Below are 26116 nucleotides of genomic sequence, written 5' to 3'. Positions count from 1 at the left end.
GCTCAGCTTTATTTTGTAATTTAATCTGAATAGATGTTTCGGCCTCAATGATTCGATCACTGGCGTTACCCAATAAGCTAGCGATAACTATTGAAATTTCTGCTTTACAAGGAAACAGTTATCGTATGGAAACTGATAAAATTCTATGACTTTTTCGCAGAGTAATACATTAACACAAGCTGATAAAAATCCACACTATGTACCCTATGTTGTGATGGAGAAATCAGTGACCCTGCAAAGGCCCAACGTGGAATAAGATAGAGCCCAGCTGTTCCCCATATCCACATAATATAAGAATCAAGCAAAAATACGCAAAAGGACCTGATAGGGCCTAGGATGCTAGGTGTTTACAACAGTCAAATGGTTCAAATGGCTCTGAGCACTATGGGACTCAACTTCTGAGGTCCTCAGTCCCCTAGAACTTAGAACTACTTAAACCTAACTAAGCTAAGGACATCACATACATCCATGCCTGAGGCAGGATTCGAACCTGCGACCGTAGCGTCGGGCGGTTCCAGACTGTAGCACCTAGAACCGCTCGGCCACCCCGGCCGGCTTACAACAGTCCCTGACGGATATAATTTCAGCTACAGGTGTCGTTCATTTACTTAGCATAGTCACAGTGTGCATTATAAGGAACTATCGACACGTCGGATACAAAACAAGACCGAAGTCTGCCACAGAAGAATGCTGTATCCCCAACAAACAAACAAGTCTGAAATACCGGATCTGTGACATGTGCACCGAACTACCAGAAACGTTTAGGCAAAAAGTTTCACATTTATCATTACGATTTCTTGAGATTTGGTCACTGCTGCATAAGACGTTCCTGTCAAGAAGCGTTTACGAAAAGGTTAGGCAGCACTCCAGTAAACAAGAATGGCGATGCCAGCAACCGGCCCCATACCACCGGCTCACTGTCATTTCTTGGGCAGAGTGGTATGGAACTGTTATCTCACGCGACACTGAGTAACGGTTTTAGTACACGAATGCGCAAGTACACAAGAGAATGGTAGTCACCTGCATCTACAGCCGTGGCCACGCAAGCAAGCGGCAAAAAACATTGTAGTCAGGTGATTTTGCATTCCTGGCGATGGGGTCTTACAATAGTTAGATGATGCACTGTGTGTATATTTATGTATTTACTTGTTTTTATTTGGCTACTTATTTATTACGTTGTAGCATGTTACGGATAATTTAAACATAGGCTACATTTGTTCTTATATAATTATTGCTATTAAGTGGAAATTTTTTCCCAAACTCTGCAAATAATGATAGAACTGCATTATTACATCCAACACATCTACTTGTCATCACACTGACATTGCTACTAATATTAATGAAGACTACGCCTACTACCATACCTAACTATCTCCCCGCCACTACTAATGTCCAACAACTTGTTTCTCTCTTATGTGGCACTTGCATACACTACAACTAATTGAAACATATTAAGTCCGCAGCTCGTGGTCGTGCGGTAGCGTTCTCGCTTCCCACTCCCAGGTTCCCGGTTTCGATTCCCGGCGGGGTCAGGGATTTTCTCTGCCTCGTGATGACTGGGTGTTGTGTGATGTCCTTAGGTTAGTTAGGTTTAAGTAGTTCTAAGTTCTATGGGACTGATGACCATAGATGTTAAGTCCCATAGTGCTCAGAACCATTTTAACCATTTCTAAAACTTATTACCAACAGCAGCCTCTAATAAAATGGTTCAAATGGCTCTGAGCACTATGGGACTTAACATCTGAGGTCATCAGTCCCCTAGTCTTAGAACTACTTAAACCTAACTAACCTAAGGACATCACACACATCCATGGCCGAGGCAGGATTCGAACCTGCGACCGTAACAGTTGCGCGGTTCCAGACTGAAGCGCCTAGAACCGCTCGGCCACAGTGGCCGGCGCAGACTCTAATAACATGTCTTCCACGTTCAACAACGCACTCCATCCCCCCAGCCGTCCTGCCTGATCCTTGGGCGGTGCGAAGGGTGTAATGGTCGCATCTGCCTCTTCCGTTGTCTTTAGGCTCCCTGGATGCAGGGGGATGACTGCACTGGTCCGAGGGAGCATCGCTGCTGCCCGTCAGTAGTCCAGCCACATACGGCCCACGTCACTCCGCCTCTAGGTCTTTCGGTGGTCATTCAGGATCTGTCAAGTTGTCTCATAACGCATGGTATCTCCTCGACACTGAGTACTCCGTGGCGATCCAGCTACTGTCGATCAGTATCAGCAATGTTGGCATACATCGGACATACCATGTTCTGGTGCCTTTTTAACCACAAGCACATTCGGCAGTTCAGTGCCATTAAGAGGCGCAATGCCCGTGGCTCATCAGTGTGTCAGGCTTCTTGAGGGCTTCAGTCGCCTCATTCTCAGTCTCTCTCTTATGTTTCGCAGAATGTATGTATACTGAAAACTTTTTGTGGCTACACGAGTTTATGCTTGAAATGTAATACCTGTCGTATTACACAGGGGGATATGCTCGGACAGATTACCTGCATTTTGAAACTGAGATGACAGAAATATGAGTTTTAGCTGCAGCTGGAGTTCTCTCTTGCTTCGACTTGGTTGGGTTGAGTTGTTTGGGGGGAGAGATCAAACAGCAAGGTCATCTGTCTCATCGAATTAGGAAAGGACGAGTAAGAAAGTCGGCCGTGCCCTTTCAAAGGAACCATCCCGGCATTTGCCTGGAGCGATTTAGGGCAATTACGGAAAACCTAAATCAGGATGTCCGGGCGCAGGATTGAACCGTCGTCCTCCCGAAAGCGAGTCCAGTGTGCTCTTTGACTTGGTGAATACTTGCAGCTGAAACGATTTTGTAGAGAAGGAGCAGCAGAGAACGTTTCTTACACTCAAACCTCCTGACGTCAGACACTCAGACCGATACCAAACGTTGAGTGTCGATAGAGTATCAACCAAAACACGATTTTAGTTCATGCTGCGTGCTGTCGTCCAGAACATGCGTAAACGGTAATTAAAAGTAGCGCCAGAAGTACGAAGCGCAGGAAAAGGTATGTGACGACTGAATCGCAGATTCCGCATAGGTGAATTGGCAGAGCGTCTGATCATCGTACTGAAGGTCCCGAGTTTAAATCCCGACGATTTCATTTTTTTAACTGTTTACGCATGAAGCTGTTATATGGGTGAACATTTTTCCTGACATGTGAAAGAATTTTTTCGGAGATTGTAGCAATGTGCTTTTGGCAGTTTGTTTCCGCTTCGTTAGTTGAAAGTAGCAAACCTAGAGAGTACATTTCTATAGATAAGTGTTGTGTTCTGTCAGACATGCCTATACAAATGTACTCTATAGGTTTGCTACTTTCCACTAACGAAGCGGAAACAGACTGCCAAAAGAACATTGCTACAATCTCCGAAAAGTCTTTTTACATGTCAGGAAAATCTTCTCCCATACAACAGTTTCACGCGTAAAAGTTGAAAAACATTTAGTCAGTAGGATTTGAGCGCGGTACCTTCAGTACGATGATCTGACGCTCCACCAACTGACCTACGCGAGATCTCCGATTAAATCGTCCCATGTACGCTTGTTCTGTGCTCCGTAGTTCTGGCGTTACTTTTAATTACCGTTTATGCCTGTTCTGGACGACAGCACGCACCATGCATTAATTCGGTGTTTTGGTTGATACTCTACCGACATACAACGTTTTGTACCGGTCTGAAAGTCTGACATCTGGAGGTTTGGATGTTAGCACATTTCTAAACCATTTATTGCTGTACCTGCATACCTTAAATTAAACCATTTATTGCTGTACCTGCATACCCTAAATTAATCTTCTACTTGTAGATCACACACCAAAGCAGTGTTTTATCAGCGGGAATTTCACCTGAAAAATAGCTTCTCTGACTTGGATTACCATTTAAGTTCATTCTTGTAGACACTTTCGTACCCTTAGCAATATTTTCTATTTCTGCTAAATCCTACTGCATAATTTTGAAGTGGTCAGTCTTTTGATACTATGGAGAAAACTGTCAGAATAAATCAATGCATTTCATTTAAGGCAGATAAAATTAACATCGCTTCATGTTCATCTCATCTCCAAGTTTTAAAGTTTCCGTTCTTTATGGACCAATAATTGTAATAGCATCACAGCAATCACAAATTGTCTGAATGATGACATTCTCTTGGATTCGTTAATCCATAGTTTTGGCTGTGCAGCCATTTTCCAATGATCTGTTGAAAATGGCTAGAACTCGAAACTGCGTGGTGGTAATAAATACAAAACAAAGAGGTATTTTAATCCATCCAGTGGCAGCCAATTATGTGGTAGATTGTTATCACTGAGATAGTCTTTATGGACCTTGGCTTAGAGCATTTTGTTTCCTATACTACCGTGATTATGAATATCTGAAACAAAACGAAGTGAATAACTTATATTCGTACTCGTCACGAACCTTGATTCCGTACTGAACCTTGTGCACAGCAACTGAATAATAATATACAGAAGGATAGAAATACAGCAATCAGTCGCTATCCCGTTGGTTTCCTACTGTTCTTGCACATCAAGATTTCAGCTATAAATGCACCTAAGATCGCCGTTTATAGCTGAAATCTAGATATGCAAGAATAATAAAAAACCAATGGTGTCGAAACTGATTGCTGTATTCCTTACTTTTCTACAGGGTGTATCATAATTAACAACGAAAAGCGGCTGGTCTGAAACTATACGATAACAGAAGCAAAAACATTCCAGTAAACATTTTTCCGCAAACCATGCTATTGCGAAATAATTACGAATGTATTATTACAAGACGCCACTGACTCCAGTAAGAAATAATATCCTGGCTTGCACAAATCTATCTGACAAGTTACGTTTTCAGTTAAGTTCCCTTCTACGTAGACTGAAATTTGACTCATAGTGGTGGTACATGCATGATGGAGCACCGGCACATTTTCCTGTTGATCTAAGACGGTATCTAACGTGCCGATATGGTCCTATACGGATAAGAGGTTGTATTTTAGCCCCCAGCACAACCCGAACCCTCTGGACTTTTCTGCGTGGAGTCATCTCAAATGTGAACAGCACTCCTGTTAATACGGCTGAAGAGCAGCGAATTGTAGTCACGTTTTACTCACGAAGACCTGGGGAAGTTAGAAAGAATTCGTAAACACTGCAGAGACGAGTGCATAATTGCATCCAAACGCTAGCACAACACATGAAATATCACATTTAACAGGTAATATACATTGTAACTTGTGACATGCTGAAGTAATATTGCATCACTAGCTCAGGGAGGGCATTGGTAAAATTGAACGCAGTTAGCGTGGTACTTCATCGGAAAGTTTACACTTCATATACATTTGTACTAGCTACGACAATATTTCACACCGAAGTCAGTGGCGTGCGACAACCAGACATTCGCAATCGCCTCTTACCTTATCGTTGTTACTTCTGTTATTGTGCACTTTCACCAGTGTCTGTTTCTTAATTATGACACACACACACACACACACACACAATATATATATATATATATATATATATATATATATATATATATATATATAAAGGTAACAGGAGAGTTCTGCAATAGGACGCAGCAGTAAGTCGCAGCAGGCTGATGGTTGCTCTGTTCTGCACTGTAGCCGTTGTGCCAAGTCTGTGGGCGCAGTCGTTCACTAGCAGAGTTAGTTTGAAGTGCTTGCTATGGCATCGTGACTACGAAGTGAGATTTGGGCAGTTTTGCTGACAGCTTCGCGCGTGGTTTACACATAGACTAGTGCTTTTAAGAAATTATTCTTGCACTCTGCGGTGTGGTCCACATCGTACAACTATATTCAGGTGGCACAGGGAATTCCAAAGAGGAAATTTCATTATGAAGGACACTGAAGTGGCGAGAAGGCCACGAAAATCAGTTACGGAGGAAAACACTGATGCTGTGAGGGAAATACAACACGAAGTTAGGCGAGTGACCTATAAGCGAATAGAGGATACCTTAGGGCTAAGTGTACCAGTAATTCGTTCAATTCTGCATGATCATTTGCAAGTAAAGAAACTTTGTTGTCTCTGGAAGCCGCATAGACTGACGGACGAGCAGATGAAACGATGTGTGACTTGGTGCCGGGAGATGTTAAAGAAGTTTTCTAAGGGACAATCTCAGTTTCTGAAGAAAATCGTGACAGGTGAAGAGACGTGGCTTTACTATTATGACGTGCCGACTAAGACCCAAAACAAAGTTTGGATCTTTGAACATGACACACCCATAGCTGTCAGAAAATCCCGATCAGTAAAGAAGAAAATGATAGCTATTTTTTAAAATCGAGGGCAATTGTGAAGCGTGTTGTTTTGGACACACCGAAGACAGTCTCAGCTAAGTGGTACACTGAGAAGTGGCTGCACAAAGTCATACAATCTTTGCAGTACCTGCGACCGAAGTCAAAAATGAACATTTGGTTGCCCCCTCACGACAACACTCCATGTCACCGCGTCGAAGGATGCACCGAATATTTGCGCGGTACAGGACAAACTCCTTGATCACCCTCTTTACAGTCCAGACCTTGTTCCTTGTGACTTTGCAGTGCTCCCGCATATGAAAATGAAGCTGAAAAGAGTGCAGTTTTCAAGGATGAGGACTTTCTGACGGCTTGGGACAACGAGTGTGCCTTACTCCCTACAGAAACTTGGGAGAACTGCTTTAGAGATTGGTTTCGGAGGACAGAGAGTTCTATTCAATGCGACGGAAATTACTTCGAAAAAACTAAATAAAGCTGTATTGCAAAACTTTCCTAGTATCGTTTGTACGGAGTATCCCAGGAGGAATGATCAATATTCATAGATATGAAAGGAACGATCACTCGAAGCAAAAACTGTCTAGAAAACATGTTCTCTTAAAATGCAAACCATAAGAGGTATGAGCACTTGTTCAGTAGAAGAGTTTCACATTTGCGAAGGTAGCTCTTAAGGTTTGCATTTTAGAACCCATGTTTAGCACACTTTTTTTTCTCAATGATAGTTTCCGTCGTATCCTTGAATATTGACCAATCCTCCTAGGACATCTCGTAAACTTTTAATTTTTGTCCTATATCTTTCGTGACTTTTCTTAACTGTCACATATAACAGAAATCATTGAAGATATAAACACCGGCCTTGAATTTGTCGAGATTGTATCCTTAAACGGAATAGAAACTGGACGATAAACAGTGCAGACAAAACAAGGCGAGAGATGATTAGAAGCTTTTGAAAAGCTGTGTGACAGAAATACGCTGAAAATTAAATAAATTAGTCGGATAACTAATGAAATGATCATGAAATGGGAAAAGTGTTCTAGAGCAAAATTTGAGTAAAACAAGGGAAAGGGTCAATAGGACAACCATTTGTCAAGGAACAGAAATAGAACTAACTACAGGCGTACCTCAGAGACTTATAATGCCACCCTGGCAGTTCAATCTCAACATGAATGGCCTGGCATACAGTAGTGGCAAATGGGCTTTTTTAAATGGTGCATTTATCTATAAATAAGTACTATCTGGAAAAAGTGCACAAACACCCAGTCATACGTCAATAAGATTTGGAAGTGGCTTAAAGAGTAACAGCTAGCTGTAATTGTTTGGAGATTGAAAATTATGTACTTAAAAAACGCGAAACAGTGCTACCGTATGACTGTAACATCAATGAGCCACTACTGGAATCAGTCAACTCAAGCAAACAGGTGGGTGCAAAAATATGTATGGATATGAAATGGAATGGAACGATCACATAGGCTCATCCATAGGTAAAGCAGGAGACAGACTACGCATCATATGTCGGATACTGTGGGGATGTAAGTGTACAAAATAGGCTGCTTATAAAATACTTGCGTGTGCCATCTCAGAATACTGTTCAAATCATTCACTTGTGCCTTTGTCTCGCAGTTTTCGCTGTATCGGCATTGTTATAATCGGATTTGGCATGGTTAGTGGAAAGGGGTGGCTGGATGCCCTTCCTGCCGCTACCCCGTACCCCCTGGGATGCAATCAGTGTACCCAAGCTGTCTGCGTCTAGTGTAAACCACGAAATAATGTGAACGTGTACAAATGTCTGCGAGATGTGTAACTGAGGCGGGATGTGGGTACCAGCCCGGTACTCACCTATGGGGATGTGGAAAATCGCCTAAGACCACATCCAGGCTGGCCAGCACACCGGCCCACGTCGGCGAATTCGATTCAAGTCCAGGAAGCAGCGGATTAGAGCTCTCGGCTAACCTGGGAAGATGTGATGCTGAACGTATTCAAAGATGGGCAGCACGAATGGTTAGACTTTGGTTCCACTCACAGGAAACCGTTTCGAAAATGCTGAAACACGCTAACTGGAAGGCGCTTGTAGATAGGCGCCAATTACCTTGAGTTTCAACAAACAATATTACGTGAAGATACAAGAAACATACTTTAGCTCCCCACACGTTTGAATCCCATAAAGAGGACACAGTGGCATTTTAACAGTCACCCTTTCCACGCTTCATAGCATGTGATACAATGTCAAGTACCCAGAGCCATGCACTTCACAGTCGTTTGCAGAGTACGTATGTGGATGTACACTCAAGCGACAAAGTCAAGGAATGACGACATTCACAAATACAGATGGCGGTAGTATGGCGTACACAAGGTAGAGAAAGGAACTGCGATGGTGGAGCTGTCATTTGTACTCGAGTGATTCATGTGAAAAGGTTTCCGACGTGTTTACGGCCGCACGATGGGAATTAACAGACTTTGAAAGCGATGGTAGTTGGAGCTAGACGCATGGAATATTCCATTTCGGAAATCTTTAGGAAATTCAGTATTCCTAGATCAACAGTGTCAAGAGTCTGCCGAGAATACCAAATTTCAGGCATTACCTCTCACCTCGCACAACGCATTGGCAGACGGCCTTCACTTAATGACCGAGAGCAGCGGCGTTTGCGTAGAGTTCTCAGTGGTAACAGATAACCAACACTGCGTGAAATAACCGCAGCAATCAATGTATCCGCGACAGCAGGGCGGCGAAATTTGGCGCTAATGGGCTGCGCTACGACAGCAGACGACCGACGCGAGTACCTTTGCTAACAGCACGAAATCTACAGGGTGTTACAAAAAGGTACGGCCAAACTTTCAGGAAACATTCCTCACACACAAGTAAAGAAAAGATGATATGTGGACATGTGTCCGGAAACGCTTAATTTCCATGTTAGAGCTCATTTTAGTTTCGTCAGTATGTACTGTACTTCCTCGATTCACCGCCAGTTGGCCCAATTGAAGGAAGGTAATGTTGACTTCGGTGCTTGTGTTGACATGCGACTCATTGCTCTACAGTACTAGCATCGAGCACATCAGTACGTAGCATCAACAGGTTAGTGTTCATCACGAACGTGGTTTTGCAGTCAGTGCAATGTTTGTAAATGCGGGGTTGGCAGATGCCCATTTGATGTATGGATTAGCACGGGGCAATAGCCGTGGCGCGGTACGTTTGTATCGAGACAGATTTCCAGAACGAAGGTGTCCCGACAGGAAGACGTTCGAAGCAATTGATCAGCGTCTTAGGGAGCACGGAACATTCCAGCCTATGACTCGCGACTGGGGAAGACCTAGAACGACGAGGACACCTGCAATGGACGAGGCAATTCTTCGTGCAGTTGACTATAACCCTAATGTCAGCGTCAGAGAAGTTGCTGCTGTACAAGGTAACGTTGACCACGTCACTGTATGGTGCTACGGGAGAACCAGTTGTTTCCGTACCATGTACAGCGTGTGCAGGGCACTATCAGCAGCTGACTGGCCTCCACGGGTACACTTCTGCGAATGGTTCATCCAACAATGTGTCAATCCTCATTTCAGTGCACATGTTCTCTTTAGGGATGAGGCTTCATTCCAACGTGATCAAACTGTAAATTTTCACAATCAACATGTGTGGGCTGACGAGAATCCGCACGCAATTGTGCAATCACGTCAACACAGATTTTCTGTGAACGTTTGGGCAGGCATTGTTGGTGATGTCTTGATTGGGCCCCATGTTCTTCCACCTACGCTCAATGGAGCACGTTATCATGATTTCATACGGGATACTCTACCCATGCTGCTAGAACATGTGCCTTTACAAGTACGACACAACATGTGGTTCATGCACGATGGAGCTCCTGCACATTTCAGTCGAAGTGTTCGTACGCTTCTCAACAACAGATTCGGTGACCGATGGATTGGTAGAGGCGGCCCAATTCAATGGCCTCCACGCTCTCCTGACCTCAACCCTCTTGACTTTCATTTATGGGGGCATTTGCAAGCTCTTGTCTACGCAACCCCGGCACCAAATGTAGACTCTCTTCGTGCTCGTATTGTGGACGGCTGTGATACAATACGCCATTCTCCAGGGCTGCATCAGCGCATCAGGGATTCCATGCGACGGAGGGTGGATGCATGTATCCTCGCTAACGGAGGACATTTTGAGCATTTCCTGTAACAAAGTGTTTGAAGTCACGCTGGTACGTTCTGTTGCTGTGTGTTTCCATTCCATGATTAATGTGATTTGAAGAGAAGTAATAAAATGAGCTCTAACATGGAAAATAAGCGTTTCCGGACGCATGTCCACATAACATATTTTCTTTCTTTGTGTGTGAAGAATGTTTCCTGAAAGTTTGGCCGTACCTTTTGGTAACACCCTGCATTAAAGTGTCTCTCCTGTGCTCATAACCATACCGGTTGGATCCTAGACGATTGGAAAACCGTGGCCTGGTCAGATGAGTCCTGATTTCAGTTGCTACGAGCTGATGGTAGGGTTACAGCGTGGCAAAGATCCCACGATGCCGTGGACCCCAGTTGTCAAAAATGCTGTGTGCAAGTTGGTGGTGACTCTACAATGGCGTGAGCTGTGTTTACATGGAATAAACTTGGTCCTACGGTCGGACTAACTCGATCATTGACTGCAAATTTTTACGTTCGGCTACTTGGAGACCATTTGTAGCCATTCCGGGAGTTCACGCTCCCAAACAACGATGTAATTTTATGGACGACAATGCACAATTTCACTGGGCCACAATTGTTCGAGACTGCTTTCAAGAACATTCTGGACAATTCGAACAAATGTTCTGACCACCCAGATCGCCCGACATGAATCCCATCCAACATTTATGTGACAGAATCGAGAGGTCAATTCGTACACAAAATCCTGCACCGGCAACACTTTCGCAATAGAAGCCTATAGAAGCACTATGGCTCAATATTTCTGCATGGGGCTTCCAGCGCCTTGTTCAGTCCACGCTACGTCGAGTTCCTGCACTACGCCGGGCAAGAGGAGATCTGACACGGTATTATGAGGTATTCCATGACTATTGCATCTCAATGTACAGGATACGCTTAGACCAGCGCAGATACCTGCATGAAACCAATCTTCCAACTGAAGAATAATCCCACAACCACAAGGCAGGGCAAATTAAAGTGGCCTGGACATTTCGAAACGATTTGTGGCAGCATTAACGGAAGAGGAAAAGACCTACAATGGCTTCCAACAGGACGGAGCAGCCAGCCGAACCTTTGAGCACATTTACACAATCTTCACGCCTGACGGAGTTGTTAGCACGGGTCAGTCTGGTCGCGTCCCTGGCTGCCCACCGAGGTCACCTAATCTGTCAGTATGCGAGTACTTTGTGTGGGAACCCTCAAGTTTAAGTTGTATCGCAACAACGCCCATATTGGATGAGACTGCAGCAATTCCAGCAGTCCAACTTCAATCTCCCTTCAGCAACCTGCTGACCAACGCCTGAAAGTACCAAGAGATGAATAGTGGTCATTTTCAACACCTTGGCCAGGTTAGTGCTGTATTTCCTTTCCTCTGCTGTGTTTCCTTGTACTCTGAAACTCTATTCTCCAGACCACTTTTATTTGCCGAACCCTGTACTAGGCCGTTTCACAATGTTCTGAAGATTTCAAATTTGAATATCACACAAACTAATCACGAAACAAAGTTTGACATCTTGCACAAGATACAACGTTTATTCAAGTTCACTTACGAAATACTACATTGGAAATGACAACTCTCGGGTCTGTAATACTGGAGGCGAATGACCTTTTTGCCAGTACTAGTCTTCTTTTTATGTCCTTTGCCTGTTATGGATTATACTGCCTAGGTAGCAGAATTCCTTAAAATTTCGTCTACTCGTTGTCCCAGTCTCGATATTAAGCTTGTCGTTAACCTTGTACCTGCTACTCCTCATTACTGTCATCTCTCTTCGGCTTTCTCTCGTTCCATAGTGAGCGCTCATTACATTGTTCATTCCATTCAACATGTTCTGCAAGTCTCACTCACTTTCACAGAGAATAGGAAAGATATCAGAGAACTGTCCGCCCCGATAGCTGAATGGTCAGCGTGACGGACTGCCGTCCTAAGGGGTCCGGGTTCGATTCCCGACCGGGTCGGGGATTTTCTCCGCTCAGGGACTGGGTGTTGTGTTGTCTTCATCATCATTACATCCCTATCCGGCGCGCAGGTCACCCAATACGGCGTCGAATATAATAAGACCTGCACCAAGGCGGCCGGACCTGCCCAGTAAGCGGCCTCCCGGTCAATGACGCCAAACGCTGCCGGCACGGTAGCTCAGCGTGCTCGGTCAGAGGGTTAGCTGCCCTCTGTAATAAAAAAAACTGAGTTAATAGATCAACAACGAACTCAAAAGGATGTCTTACGACGTCCGCCCCGATCAGATTCAACGAACAAAATGAGATTTAAAAAAACACTCAATTTCATATCAGAAAACTTATCACTGATGCCCTTTCGCCCTGAATGTTAATGCCATTCGTGAACATTTCTTTTATTTCCGACATGTCTTCTTCGATGTATAGATAGACAGGGACGGAAGTCTACCTCTTCTGGTCCGAGCGTTATTTATGTTCCACTCTTATTTGTCCCTTTTGATCTGAATGTTATGCATCCCAAATAAATAGGAAAAAATTACAATAAGACCTCACATTTTGTTAGGTGACGAGCTGAATTCGGCTCTGGGAGAACAACAAGAGCATTCTGTGGAGAGAGCATGCGGCCGTGAGTGGGCGCACGCGCTCTACGGCAACGGCAAGGCACACGTCGCGGCGACAGTTCAGATGCTGTGCAAAGATTAACGCCGGAGAGAGCAGGCGAGGGGGAAAGTTAGCGCCCCCTGTCAAAACCAACACGCTTCCTTCGTTAATAGTCAGCGTCTGCGAGACAAAGCGCGGTTCCAGAATTGCAGCGTGAAAGGCGAAAGGACAGGGGCGCGAGACAGGGACAAAGGTGAACTGCGGACAGCTACTGCGGGTTTGCTGATTCGTGATGGGAAATATGCACGACTGCACTGCAGTCAATAGGAAAGATTCCGCAGTGGCGGGAGAAAGGAGCCTTTCTCTCGCTCATTAATTCAGTCCTTCGGCATCAGCAGTAGAAGCCATATGACAACAATAGTGCATAAAGCCTACCTAAGCTATTACATCCACTACAGCTTTCAGCTATAGCCATCCACGACCCTCCCGCTTCTTGTCTAATGTCGTCTAACCGGCTCCCATTAGGCCGTCGTCGTGGTCTTTAGCTCGGGATCAGACAAACCATTGTTTGATCCCTTTACTATTCATTCGTCTGGCTACCTGTCCTACCCACCCCCTTTCCATTCACATTACACTCATAGTCACGCCTTCCCCTCGCGTTTTAGCTCCGAACCATCTGCTTGTTTTTCTTTTTCTCTCTCTCTCTCTCTCTCTCTCTCTCTCTCTCTCTCTCTCTCTCTCCGTAATTCTCAATATGCATCTCTCCGCTGTTCGCTGAGCAATAGGTATTTTAAGTTCAGTTCTCATTACTACATGTAAAGGAAGTGTTATAGGCCCTCTATTGTTCCTGATATACAGGGTGATTCAAAAAGAATACCACAACTTTAAAAATGTGTATTTAATGAAAGAAACATAATATAACCTTCTGTTATACATCATTACAAAGAGTATTTAAAAAGGTTTTTTTCACTCAAAAACAAGTTCAGAGATGTTCAATATGGCCCCCCTCCAGACACTCGAGCAATATCAACCCGATACTCCAACTCGTTCCACACTCTCTGTAGCATATCAGGTGTAACAGTTTGGATAGCTGCTGTTATATCTCGTTTCAAATCATCAATGGTGGCTGGGAGAGGTGGCCGAAACACCATATGCTTAACATACCCCCATAAGAAAAAATCGCAGGGGGTAAGATCAGGGCTTCTTGGAGGCCAGTGATGAAGTGCTCTGTCACTCGTTCTCGGCCGTCCAGAACTTTTCCCTTTGCACAAACACCCATTCTCTGTAAACTGTTTATATCAACATTTAATACACCACCTATCAGGAGGTTTAACACCATACTTCGTTCGAAATGCACGCTGAACAACTGTCGTCGATTCACTTCTGCCGTACTCAATAACACAAAAAGCTTTCTGTTGAGCGGTCGCCATCTTAGCATCAACTGACGCTGACGCCTAGTCAACAGCGCCTCAAGCGAACAAATGTACAACTAAATGAAACTTTATAGCTCCCTTAATTCGCCGACAGATAGTGCTTAGCTCTGCCTTTTGTCGTTGCAGAGTTTTAAATTCCTAAAGTTGTGGTATTCTTTTTGAATAACCCTGTATATTAACGACATAGGAGACAATCTGAGGAGCCGTCTTAGATTGTTCGCAGATGATGCTGTCATGTACCGTCTTGTAAAGTCATGAGATGATCAAAACGACTTGAAAAATGATTTAGATAAGATATCTGTATGGTGCGAAAAGTGGCAGTTGATCCTGAATAAGGAAAAGTGTGAAGTTATTCACATGAGTACTAAAAGAAATCAGGTAAATTTCGATTACGCAATAAGTCATACATATCTGAAGGCTGTAAATTCAACTAAATAATTAGGGATTACAGTTACAAATAACCTAAATTGGAACGATCACATACATAATATTGTGGGTAGAGCAAATCAAAGACTGCGATTCATTGGCAGAACACTTAGAAGGTGCAACAAGTCTATTAAAGAGACTGCTTATACCACGCTTGTCCACCCTATTCTGGAGCATTGCTGTGCGGTGTGGGATCCGCATCACGTGGCACTGACGGATGACATTAGAAAAGCAGAAAGAAGGGCAGCTCGTTTTGTATTATTGGGGAAATAGGGGAGGTAGTGCCGCAGACATGATACGTGAATTAGTGTGTCAATCATTGAAACAAAGACGTTTTTCGTTGAGACGTGATCTTCTCGTGAAATTTCAATCACCAGTTTTCTCCTCCAATTGCGGAAACATTCTGTTGGCACCCACCTACATAGGGAGAAATGATCATCACGATAAAACAAGATAAATCAGGTCTCGCACAGAAAAATTTAAGTGCGCTCGTTTTTCCCGCGTGCCGTTCGAGAGTGGAGCAATAGAGAGACAGCTTGAAGTTGGTTCATTGAACCCACTGCCAGGCATTTAATTGTGAATAGCAGAGTAATCACGTAGATGTAGAAGTAAAAATTGATATTACACACTGATGGTAAATTTTCACACACATCAAAAACTTACCTTCTAAATCCTTTTGTTTTTAGATCACTAAAAACACCCCACGACATTTTCACCCCTCCGTTTACTTCATTTACATCAGACACAAAAGGTGGTAACCTGGTTTCATGACTTCCTTGTTAATCTGTACTATGTTACGTTGGTCATACATCAAATTTTGGTATTATTACAAAGTATATTTGCATTCTGCGACTACGCATTGACGCTAACTCCTTGCGACACGAAAATTTGGGCCACGTGGTGACTCCAACCCAGATTTCCCGCTTATTGCGAGAGATCGCATTATCCACTTCGGCTATCCGAGCACAATTCCAGGAGCGACCCAAACTCCCGCGTGTCACGTAGACACAACCCTAATGTTCGCACAATTCGTGATCCCCGCACAGGGAGACAAATACTGTGTCATTTTAGCCCGTCAAGGCATGGATATATCACTGATGGTTACAATGTATGTGTTTATTGTAAATTGTGAACGTATGACATTGTGTAAACACAGACATATAACCATAAATGATGTATCCATCTCTCGACAGGCTAAATTAACGATACAATATTTGTCTCCCTGTGTGGGAATCACGACTTAGTGCGAGCATAATGGTTGTGGAAGTTTGGATCGGTCCTAGAGGCGTGCTCGAACAGCCGAAGCAGTTAAGGCGACGGCTTACAATAAGCGGGAAATCCGGGCTCGAGTCCAGGTCCGGTCCAAATTTTCACGTGCCGCATACTGCCGACGTCACTGCATAGTCGCAGAATCCGAATATACTTCGTAATGTTTCCCACAGCTGTAATCGTCAATTACAGTGTCTGTTCCTTCAGATGTACACCGTATTGTGAAGATATAGAAATTGTAAAACACAGACATTGTAAGTATAAAATTTTAGTACTATTCTAATTTATTTTCAGCCCCAACTTCAATTTTTATCCATTTTTTTTTCACTTGTTGGGAAAGTTGATGTGCACTAGGTAGTACACTGTGTACTGTTCTACCCATTTTCTCAAACAGCGCAGTAGCATGCAATCTACCACCTAGTCGCAGTCTTTTATCTACAGAGTTGGTGAACTTGAAACACCTACGTGACGCCATAATTTTCACTACAGTGGCCAAATAACCAATGCAAACGGCTACAGCATACTGTTTACGGGTTTCATCGGCGCCTTTTACCAGTGCTAGTGAGTTCAAAACTTCGAACGCCCTAGGTGCACAGCCGTACATGTTAAATCATTTACACTGCGTTTGCAAGTACTTCTGTTTGTGAGATCGTCTACGCCATACTCTTGTAAAATGCACGTCCTAAGACTAGGTAAAGTATAGGTACGAATTTATTTATCATAAAATATCAATACACTACTTTCATCAACGGACAATCTATAATTTCTGTTATATTGCTTTTAATTACTCTTTCCATAGATATTATTTAAGTATGCTCAATAATTTTAGACTTTAGTTTCCAAAAAGGCCATTATATAAATGGATTAAATTTCTACGAGTTACACATGTAATATCTCACATCGAACATATAATAATTCTTGCACATTTAAAAATATTGCTAATCTTGTGTATTAAGACACTAGTTAGAAATACTACAGGAATTATGGAACGTATCAGAAAAGCCATTCAAAAAATGTTATAAATGCTCTTTGCTCCATTAACGTGAACTAACAGCTACCCTTTCATAAAGTCACAGGGATGAAATTCTAAAAATTGACTAACATACACCAAAAACTGCTGCAAAAACAGCTCCTATGCATCTCTGGATCCCAAACGTTTATTAACTTTTACGAAAAGAATTGCATAGTCTCGTATTTTAATGCACAGAGAAGATTAATCGAGACAGTTTTCTGCAGTGAAACCGTAAGAGCACTCTTAATAAACCACGCACTAATGCCAGATGAGAGCTGCGAGAAAATCACTGACGAAACACAGTGTCCTCGACATTTCCTGCCCATACAGATGCAATAATTGGGAACTCACTTTGTGCAACTGCCGTCACCAATCACAACGCCAACAGTCAATTTCGCAAAGCGAGGCTGAGCGTCTCTCCTTTCTGTACAACTGACCCACTCCTCGCCACAGAGTTAGCCGACAGAAAACAGAAGAAAGAAGCAGCGAATAGCATCGCGTCTTACACATAACATCTGTGACAACCGTGTAGTTTAACTGCAATGTCAGTACAGGGTATGGTGGGGAACAAATCAGAACGACGGTAGATTATGGATATATTCTGTAGTGCAATTTTCATCTACAATACCACAATAAACTGCTCAAGTTTCAATACAGGAGTCCTCCAACTTGCCTTGGTGCAACTAGACCAACGCCTACAGACGATATGTTGGTAGAAGCAGGAGAAATACCTCGTCCAATTAGAAGAAAGATTGACAAACAAATACACAATGGGGAAAGAATACATTTGTTTGCCTGGATCAAGTCACATGTACGAATCTACTCGCAAGAGTGAGTACTATGTTACGTCTGGGAGGGTATTAAATATCTACGAAGCGTTTACACATGTGTTGGAATGTGTACGGACCAAGAAGGAAACCTGGGAGACGTCATATAAATACAAAGGGCGACAGTGCGTCTCAGCCTAACCAGACAGTCCGCAGCGTTCTGGTATTACAATTCAGCAGCATCTCATCAAGCCACGACATCAATTATTCGTGTGAGGTTTAACCACGGCAGATTCCCCGCCAATAGCCCAACTGTTTGAACTTGCGCGATACTGACATTTGCGACTACAGCGACCAGGGAATGGGAGAGTTAATCCGTTTTCTGTTTAAATGTATATAGTGACAGAATCTGTGCACGAACTTTTTTTAAAAAAACTGTAAATACCTTTTTCTGTTAATATTCGATGTCTTCTGACGCCCAACAATACAAATGTCAACAGTTATTTACTGACCTATTTCAGAAAGTGGTGCAAAAATCTAAATTCAGAATTGATGTTGTTGAATACTAAGACAACTTGTCAAGAAATTTCTTTCAATGTTAAACCAATCATTTTTCATAAATACTTATAATCTGATTATTACAGACTTCTTGTGAAATTTGCATAATATCTCAGACTATTTCTAATCCTTGTAAATTAAATGCTCAATCAAATTTGTTGTCGATACCTTTTATAGTTTGAATTTTTATTGTGTAAAGTGAGGACTGTGTAGTACAGCTACACCTAAGACCAAAAAAATAATAAATAAATACTATCAGTACCAATATGTGAGGCAAGCGTCACTAACTATGGTGCAGACTACAAGCGAGAGGTAACGACATCATTTGATATTCATTACCCAATTTACATGCTACTAATTTGGATCGCAGGGACCAGTAAGCAAATTAGGGGCCAGTGTTCTGTTCGCAAGCGTTACTATATTCAGAATGTTAAGGACAGTTGCAACACTAACGTCCTGCAGTCTCCTCCGTCAATTTGTGATATAGTGGTATGAGGTTCTACTCTCGTCTTGCTTGGGCATATAGTTAACACACAGACAGTAATACACCAAAGGAAGCTTACTGAAGACATTCACGCTACATTACACATCAACTATCAGAAATACCTCTCTCAGGACGACACTCGGTATAGTTATTCCGACTGGGGCCTTGTACAAAGCGGTGGAGGGAGGAAGAGGGATGGAGGGATGGAGAGAGAGAGGGATGAAGGGAGTGGGATGGAGGGGGAGGGAGGGAGGGAGGGAGGGAGGGAGGGGGAGGGAGGGATGGCGGGAGGGAGAAGACGTCAACTAATACCGGAGTCTCTGTGCAATACTACCTGACACGTCAGTTAAGCACCTAGTGATGACAACATTACCGTAAACCTCAGATGAGTAGTAACACACAAAGAAGCTATCGGAGAAAGCATGCCAAAAACTATTACTATAATGAGGACCGAGAAAAAAATCCGGTTTGCCCATAAAAGTGGATTCTTCTATACACCAAAATTTTAATGTGTGTGTATAGCAATTCACATAAGTGATCATGGTCTGAGATGGGGAACATCGGGAGAAAGGAGTGTTGTAAAATCAGAGACTTTAAAAAGACATGCACAAAACAGACCAGCATAAAATTCAATCATTTGCAGTTTGTGGAAAGCAGATATAAACAGAGAACAAGTACACGGCGTTGATATTCTCCAGAGCAAATTCTGTGAGGTATGTATATACTGTAATAATGTTTTATTATATCTCAAGATTGTCCCCTCCGGTACGGGAATAAATAGATGTATTCACGAACGCAACATCGATACGGCTGACTTTCCCGTGTCTTAATAAGCAGCGAGCGCTCAGTCTGGCTTGTTATTGCCAACTCGACGCTGTGTAGAGCGAGTATTGAGGTCCCGGGGCACTCTGCGAGTTGCTCTTACGACAGACGATGGTTAGGAGTATACAAGGCTCCACAGAAGGAATTTCGAACACGGCAAAAAAAAAGTGCGGGTGTTTGTTAGAATCCTGTACGCGCTCTGCGCCGATAGAGCCTTACGGAAACAAATTGGTAAAAAATGGTGGCGCTGATGTTGCACTGCGGACCAGTCAGTCATACTAAGCCAAGGTCGAGATGGACCTTACTACTTCACACTGTCTAAACAAGTTCTTTAATCATCTTGAATTACATGATACTTTTCTCTGATTCAGGAACTGCAGTACTGATTCAAATAGCCTAACTCCACAGCCAAAAAAACAGTGCTCTGGCGACACACAGTCAGAGCATGTGACGATAATACGCGAGCTGGTGTAGTGAGTGGAGCCGGTTCATTTACTAAACAAATAGAGACTTCAGTATAAATAGCGTCCTACCTTAATACGAGGGTGAGTCAAATGAAAACCTTATTTTTTTTTAATATTATTTATTGTGCAGAAGTGGTACAAAGCTGTATCACTTTTCAACATAATCTCCCCCACGCTCAAAGCAAGTCCTCCAGCGCTTACAAAGTACATAAATTCCTTTAGAAAAAAATTCTTTTGGTAGCCCGCGCAACCACTCATGCACCGCGTGGCGTTCCTCTTCATCAGAAAGGAACTTCTTTCCTCCCATTGCGTCTCTGAGTGGTCCAAACATATGGAAATCACTTTGGTGATGAGGAATGGCGCCATTCCTTGCTCGCTCTCCTCGTTTCCGGTTGGTGGAAGTGAACCCAGGTTTCGTCCCCAGTAACGATTCTTGCAAGGAAGCCATCACCTTCTCGTTCAAAGCGCCGAAGAAGTCCTTTACAAGCATCAACACGTCGTCCTCTCATTCCAGGAGTCAGCTGCCATGGCACCCATCTTGCAGACATTTTGTGAAACAGGAGCACATCATGCACAATGTGGTGTGCCGATCCATGACTAATCTGTAAACATGCTGCAATGTCATTCAGTTTCACTCGGCGGCTTTCCTTCACAATGGCTTCAACTGCTGCAATGTTCTGTGGAGTCACAACTCGTTGTGCCTGACCTGGACGAGGAGCATCTTCCACTGAAGTCACACCATTTGCAAACTTCCTACTCCATTCGTAGACTTGCTGCTGTGACAAACATGCATCACCGTACTGAACCTTCATTCGTCGATGAATTTCAATAGTTTTCGTACCTTCACTACGCAAAAACCGAATAACAGAACACTGTTCTTCCCTGGTGCAAGTCGCAAGTGGGGCGGCCATCTTTATACTGATACTGCGACGGTATGTTTGCATCTGCACTATGCTGCCACCTAAAGGCCATTCTGCACGCTGTTTGTAGCACGCTTACCAGCTTACAGGATAACGGCGCGAAATTTCGATTTGTTATTACAAATTTAAGGTTTTCATTTGACTCACCCTCGTAAATGCATGGTAGTTCCTACAAAAAGCTGCGAACAGGATTCAGCTAGGGCGGTGGTCGTCAAACTTCTTTGCTCAGGAGGCAATACTGATATTCTGTGCCGGCATCTCTGGCCCCACATATACCACTCTTACAATTAATTGATAACCTACATAAATTAACATGCTATGAGGGCCCAACAGACTAGCTACAGTGCGAGCGCGATGAGTTGATCGCCGACCCCAACCCCCCGCCCCCCCTCTCGCCCCCCCCCCCCCCTCCAAGCACTGATCAACTGATCATTAAAAGTCGGCACCATTCGCAATACTTCGTGCCGGCTCTTCTCTGTTTCAGATTTCCGTCACCCACAGCAACCCAAAAATTGTGGCGCTTCGTTGCCTGACAATGTTTTGTTGTGCTGTCTGTCTTGTATTACAAGAGACTTAATTTAATTTCGTACTCTTTGCTAGAAATAAGTACCGCACTTGAAGATAACCGCCCAACCAATGTGGATTCGCGAATTCATGTTAATTCTCTGTCAATATTTACAACATAGCAGGTGATCGGTAGGAGTTGCGAACGCTCTTGACTTGTCAGTTTTGAAGACAAATCTTAACCCCCCCCCCCCCCTTCGACACCCACCAACCCGGCAGTGGCCGCGGCACTTCCCCTCTGTCCCTGAAGTAACCGGTCTACTTAACTTTACCGAATTCATCAACGTCAGTTAAAGTGAAGCACATGGTACTTATTACTGTCTCCGTAAGAATTTTCGTTCGTTACTAAGCAAGAAAACTACACTCTTCTGAAGCTCTTAACGTCAGTTCAGGTTTTCTGACCCGGTAGTCAGTTGCTGATGCATATTATAATATACCGCTGAGAACCGGGGGCCGCACAAATACTTTATTCCGGCCGCATGTGGCCCGCAGTTTGACGACCACTGAGCAAGGTGATTTCAACTCTTGAAAACTTATCATCGTACCTAATGACCTCACAGCAGGCAGACCATTACAGAAAAAGAGGTATCCGACGGTAACTGTATAATTTAACATTTTCAGGCCAACCTTCGCTTGGTGAGATTTTAGTTATGTCTGCTATGCTGAGCACCATTATTCTCCTGTTTCTTCTTTTTCCCTAATGCTCTGGCGTTGCTGATCGCGTACACAGCTTTAAAAATGACCAACAGCGACACTGTTCTTCAGCGTTCCTTTTCCCTTCACTTGGGCCATGTACAGTGCTACTCACCGTCTGATCAAGAGCTCCTTTCAGAGAGCCCCAGAACCTAAATCACAGCTCTCCATTGCAGCAGTTCTAGTTGAGGCGATCCGGACCAAGGAGTTCAAGTTGTTACAGAAACGCAACTCCAGCACAGAATCACATATTTCAGGGTTAACTAGTATTATGTTTCACCCTCATAATTAAGCTGGAGATAAGTGAAAACACCTGTTCCAGTTACTTGGACTTCCTCATTAGAAACAAATATACGGCCACTCAGTCCCAAAGACGAAAGAATCGCAAGGCAGAAGATCAAAGCTGCGGAGCAGTACAATGAGAGGAAACAAGAATTATTTGAGCGTAGACATGAGCGTCCTCGCTGTACGCCAGTCACAGACCGAGGGCGGCGACGCAAGCCGCTCGCGCCCTGCGTGTAATAGAAGGCGTTTATGCTCGGTCGTTACCACAGCAGCCGGCGGGTCACGCCGACGCCGCACGCAGTGCTCAGTATGCGCCGGCAGTCTCGCGAGTTGCTCACTGCTCGCCCGCCGCTAAGCGTGTCAGGGTCTGGGGCAGCCCGCGCACTCTTGGCACATCCCGCGCCTGAACGCCTAGGAACGCCACCCGCCTCACGTCCGTGTCACGAGCTGCACAAGCTCCGCAGCCGCCCATAGCCAGGGGTCCCATTCACGCCCATCGTTACAGTATTTGCGCTCGATACCAAAACCGACTAATCCAGAGGTTGTACAGAGTTTCAGGCAGAGCATAAGGGAACAATTGACAGGAATGGGGGCAAGAAATACAGTAGAAGAAGAATGGGTAGCTTTGAGGGATGAAGTAGTGAAGGCAGCAGAGGATCAAGTAGGTAAAAAGACGAGGGCTAGTAGAAATCCTTGGGTAACAGAAAAAATATTTAATTTAATTGATGAAAGGAGAAAATATAAAAATGCAGTAAATGAAGCAGGCAAAATGGAATACAGACGTCTCAAAAATGAGATCGACAGGGAGTGCAAAATGGCTAAGCAGGGATGGCTAGAGGACAAATGTAAGGATGTAGAGGCTTATCTCACTTGGGGTAAGATAGATACTGCCTACAGGAAAATTAAAGAGACCGTTGGAGAAAATAGAACCACTTGCATGAATATCAAGAGCTCAGATGGAAACCCAGTTCTAAGCAAAGAAGGGAAAGCAGAAAGGTGGAAGGAGTATATAGAGGGTCTATACAAGGGCGATGTATTTGAGGACAATATTATGGAAATGGAGGAGGATGTAGATGAAGATGAAATGGAAGATATGATACTGCGTGAAGAGTTTTACAGAGCACTGAAAGACCTGAGTCGAAACAAGACCCCGGGAGTAGACAACATTCCATTAGAACTACTGTCAGCCTTGGGAGAAGCAGCCCTGACAAAACTCTACCGTCTAGTGAACAAGATGTATGAGACAGGTGAAATACGGAGAGCATTATGTTGTATGTAAACTTGAGGTGAAAGTCGGTAAATCTAAATCTCACCAGCACACGTCAGGAAAATAAGTGTGTATCAGTACAATGTTAATTCGTGAACGTCAGCGTCAGCAACTATCTCTAGACCACAGAGATGGCTCGCCCCACAGAAAACAACAGAAACAATAAATTTCCTCTGGCTCCTTCCTCTCAGTTAATGCTTGCGTCTGCCACGGATCGTATACGCTTATTTTCGAGTAGACGGAGAGCACAGTTTGCAGCGTGGACTATTACCGCAAAATGTTTCCGGCAGCAATTTCTTTGGAAAGAGAAAATATATGACAATGCACCGCTACACGGAAATCTACTGAAATGAGTGGGAGGGAGGGAGAGAGCGCTGTTTGCTTTCCATGCTCGTGTACGGCATTAAGTGCCGTTTCACTATACGCAATCCTGAATCCATCCAGTCGTAAAAGAGGATAGGAGACGAAGCCAAGGCAGCCGGACTGTCCAGCATGACAAAACAGTTCATCATACCCTGTTTTTTATTTATGGCCTTCTATTATTGCCGTTCCGTAAAGAATTGCACCGTGCTGGAGCCAAGCCTACCAGAAAGTTTGATAAGGAGGCGGTAATAACGGTGAGGGTGTGCATATCATGAGCTGTGACAATTGTGATATCTGTACATTACAGACAGACATTCGGATTTACTCAGAATTCCATCTGAGCCTATGACTTTAGACCTTACAAACTTCCCTGGATTTATCATCTACGAATACTTGAGCCGATATCGGGACCGAGCCTGCGTAATCGCAGAATATACTTTACTGATTAGTGGTGATCAATATCAACTACAAACAGTTTCGCGTAATGGCACAAATTTTATAAATGGAGATGTTAACCTCATTCGTGTATTTTTGTCGCATATGCGATTACAGACGTAGCATCTGCTAAGAATGAAAGGCCAGACAGAAAATAAAGTCCACCTACACTCACGAACTTTCCGAAGTGTTTATTTACTCAAAAGAGAATACTTCGTCAGGAAATATTTCTGTACCAGAAACTATGAGAAATTACTGAAGATGACGATTTTAAATGAAAGAATTTATCTTTTGTGGAAATGTTAGCTTTGCAGTTCCACACTTACGGAACATGATCTGACGTGAAACACACGATGGCATTTTTATTTCACATGATATCGGTTGCAGCTAAGCGAAAAGAAGAATTAATTAGATATAACTTATCGTGAAACACACTACTCAAACTGAAAGTCAGTACCGTGTTGCAGACTGAACGCAATTTCACTGACGTATCACTTCTGATACGTCTAGCCTAGGGGGTCTACACAGTTTCGGAACGAAAAATCTTTGCTTTCAAAGAAATTGTGAGAAACACCTCAAGAAAACAAGATTTTCCGTACTACTTGGACCTATATGAGGCTTGCGTCAGATAAAGACCAGAAACTCAGTTTATGTCTGAAGTGGTCTCGGTGTGTTCTAGGTTCAAGTAATTATTAATCCTGATCAGGTCCCAACGGCTGCCGCTTATCTTGTGTGTTTGAAAATAGGCAGAAGAGGAACTTCGACAGTTCCAATCCACATGATCCGTCGCACTGTTTGGAATAAGAGTGTATCTTCCTCAAGAAGACAAATTTGGTTGATATTAATAAACACGCACATCATTGTTTTACAGGCAGTTTGCGTTAAGACCTTGTAAGAATCGTTATAGGTCTCCACGCATCAAGTAACGGCTGTAGTCCGACATTATGATGAACCCAGTCCATGTATCCAGTTTCTCGTTGCTGTGGTTCTTTTGTTATGTTGGTGTCTATGGTTCTGAATAGACCAACTCACGGGAAACAATCTTAATGCTGGGCTTTACTCGAAAGACATGTGTCAAGAGTAACCGGAAAACGCAATTCAGGACATTTATTTTTCTTTCCAATTTGCAATTTCCTTTTTTCTCCCCTCCCTGATTCCACATGCGCTTTCCAGTCAGCGGACCTGACACAGATGTGCGGCACATATTCAGCCCGAAAATTGGTTCGAGAACAAAATATTTTGCTCATTACTTCACTCCTTTAAGCACATTATAAGCTGCACATTATATCCGGCTTATTTCAAAACGTCTAGTCGTATTCTATGCTTCTGAAATGGCACCAAAATTTTCTCTACATCCAGCATCTTGCACACAATGAGATAGACGCAAA

The 26116-nt window shown here is 43.6% G+C and overlaps 2 protein-coding genes across 3 annotated transcripts in view; one reads left to right on the top strand and one right to left on the bottom strand.

The window, feature by feature from the left end:
• LOC126412235 (centrosomal protein of 135 kDa-like) overlaps positions 1–26116 on the bottom strand; it is a 368271-nt gene that overhangs the window by 138394 nt on the left and 203761 nt on the right. The gene's annotated exons all lie outside the window — the stretch shown is intronic.
• Positions 1–26116, top strand: part of LOC126412236 (uncharacterized) — a 101591-nt gene that overhangs the window by 8486 nt on the left and 66989 nt on the right. The window lies entirely within an intron of this gene.

Source organism: Schistocerca serialis, chromosome 7 (genome assembly GCF_023864345.2).
Source record: "Schistocerca serialis cubense isolate TAMUIC-IGC-003099 chromosome 7, iqSchSeri2.2, whole genome shotgun sequence".
NCBI classification, from domain to species: domain Eukaryota; kingdom Metazoa; phylum Arthropoda; class Insecta; order Orthoptera; family Acrididae; genus Schistocerca; species Schistocerca serialis.
This window is presented reverse-complemented; position numbering and strand designations above follow the sequence as displayed.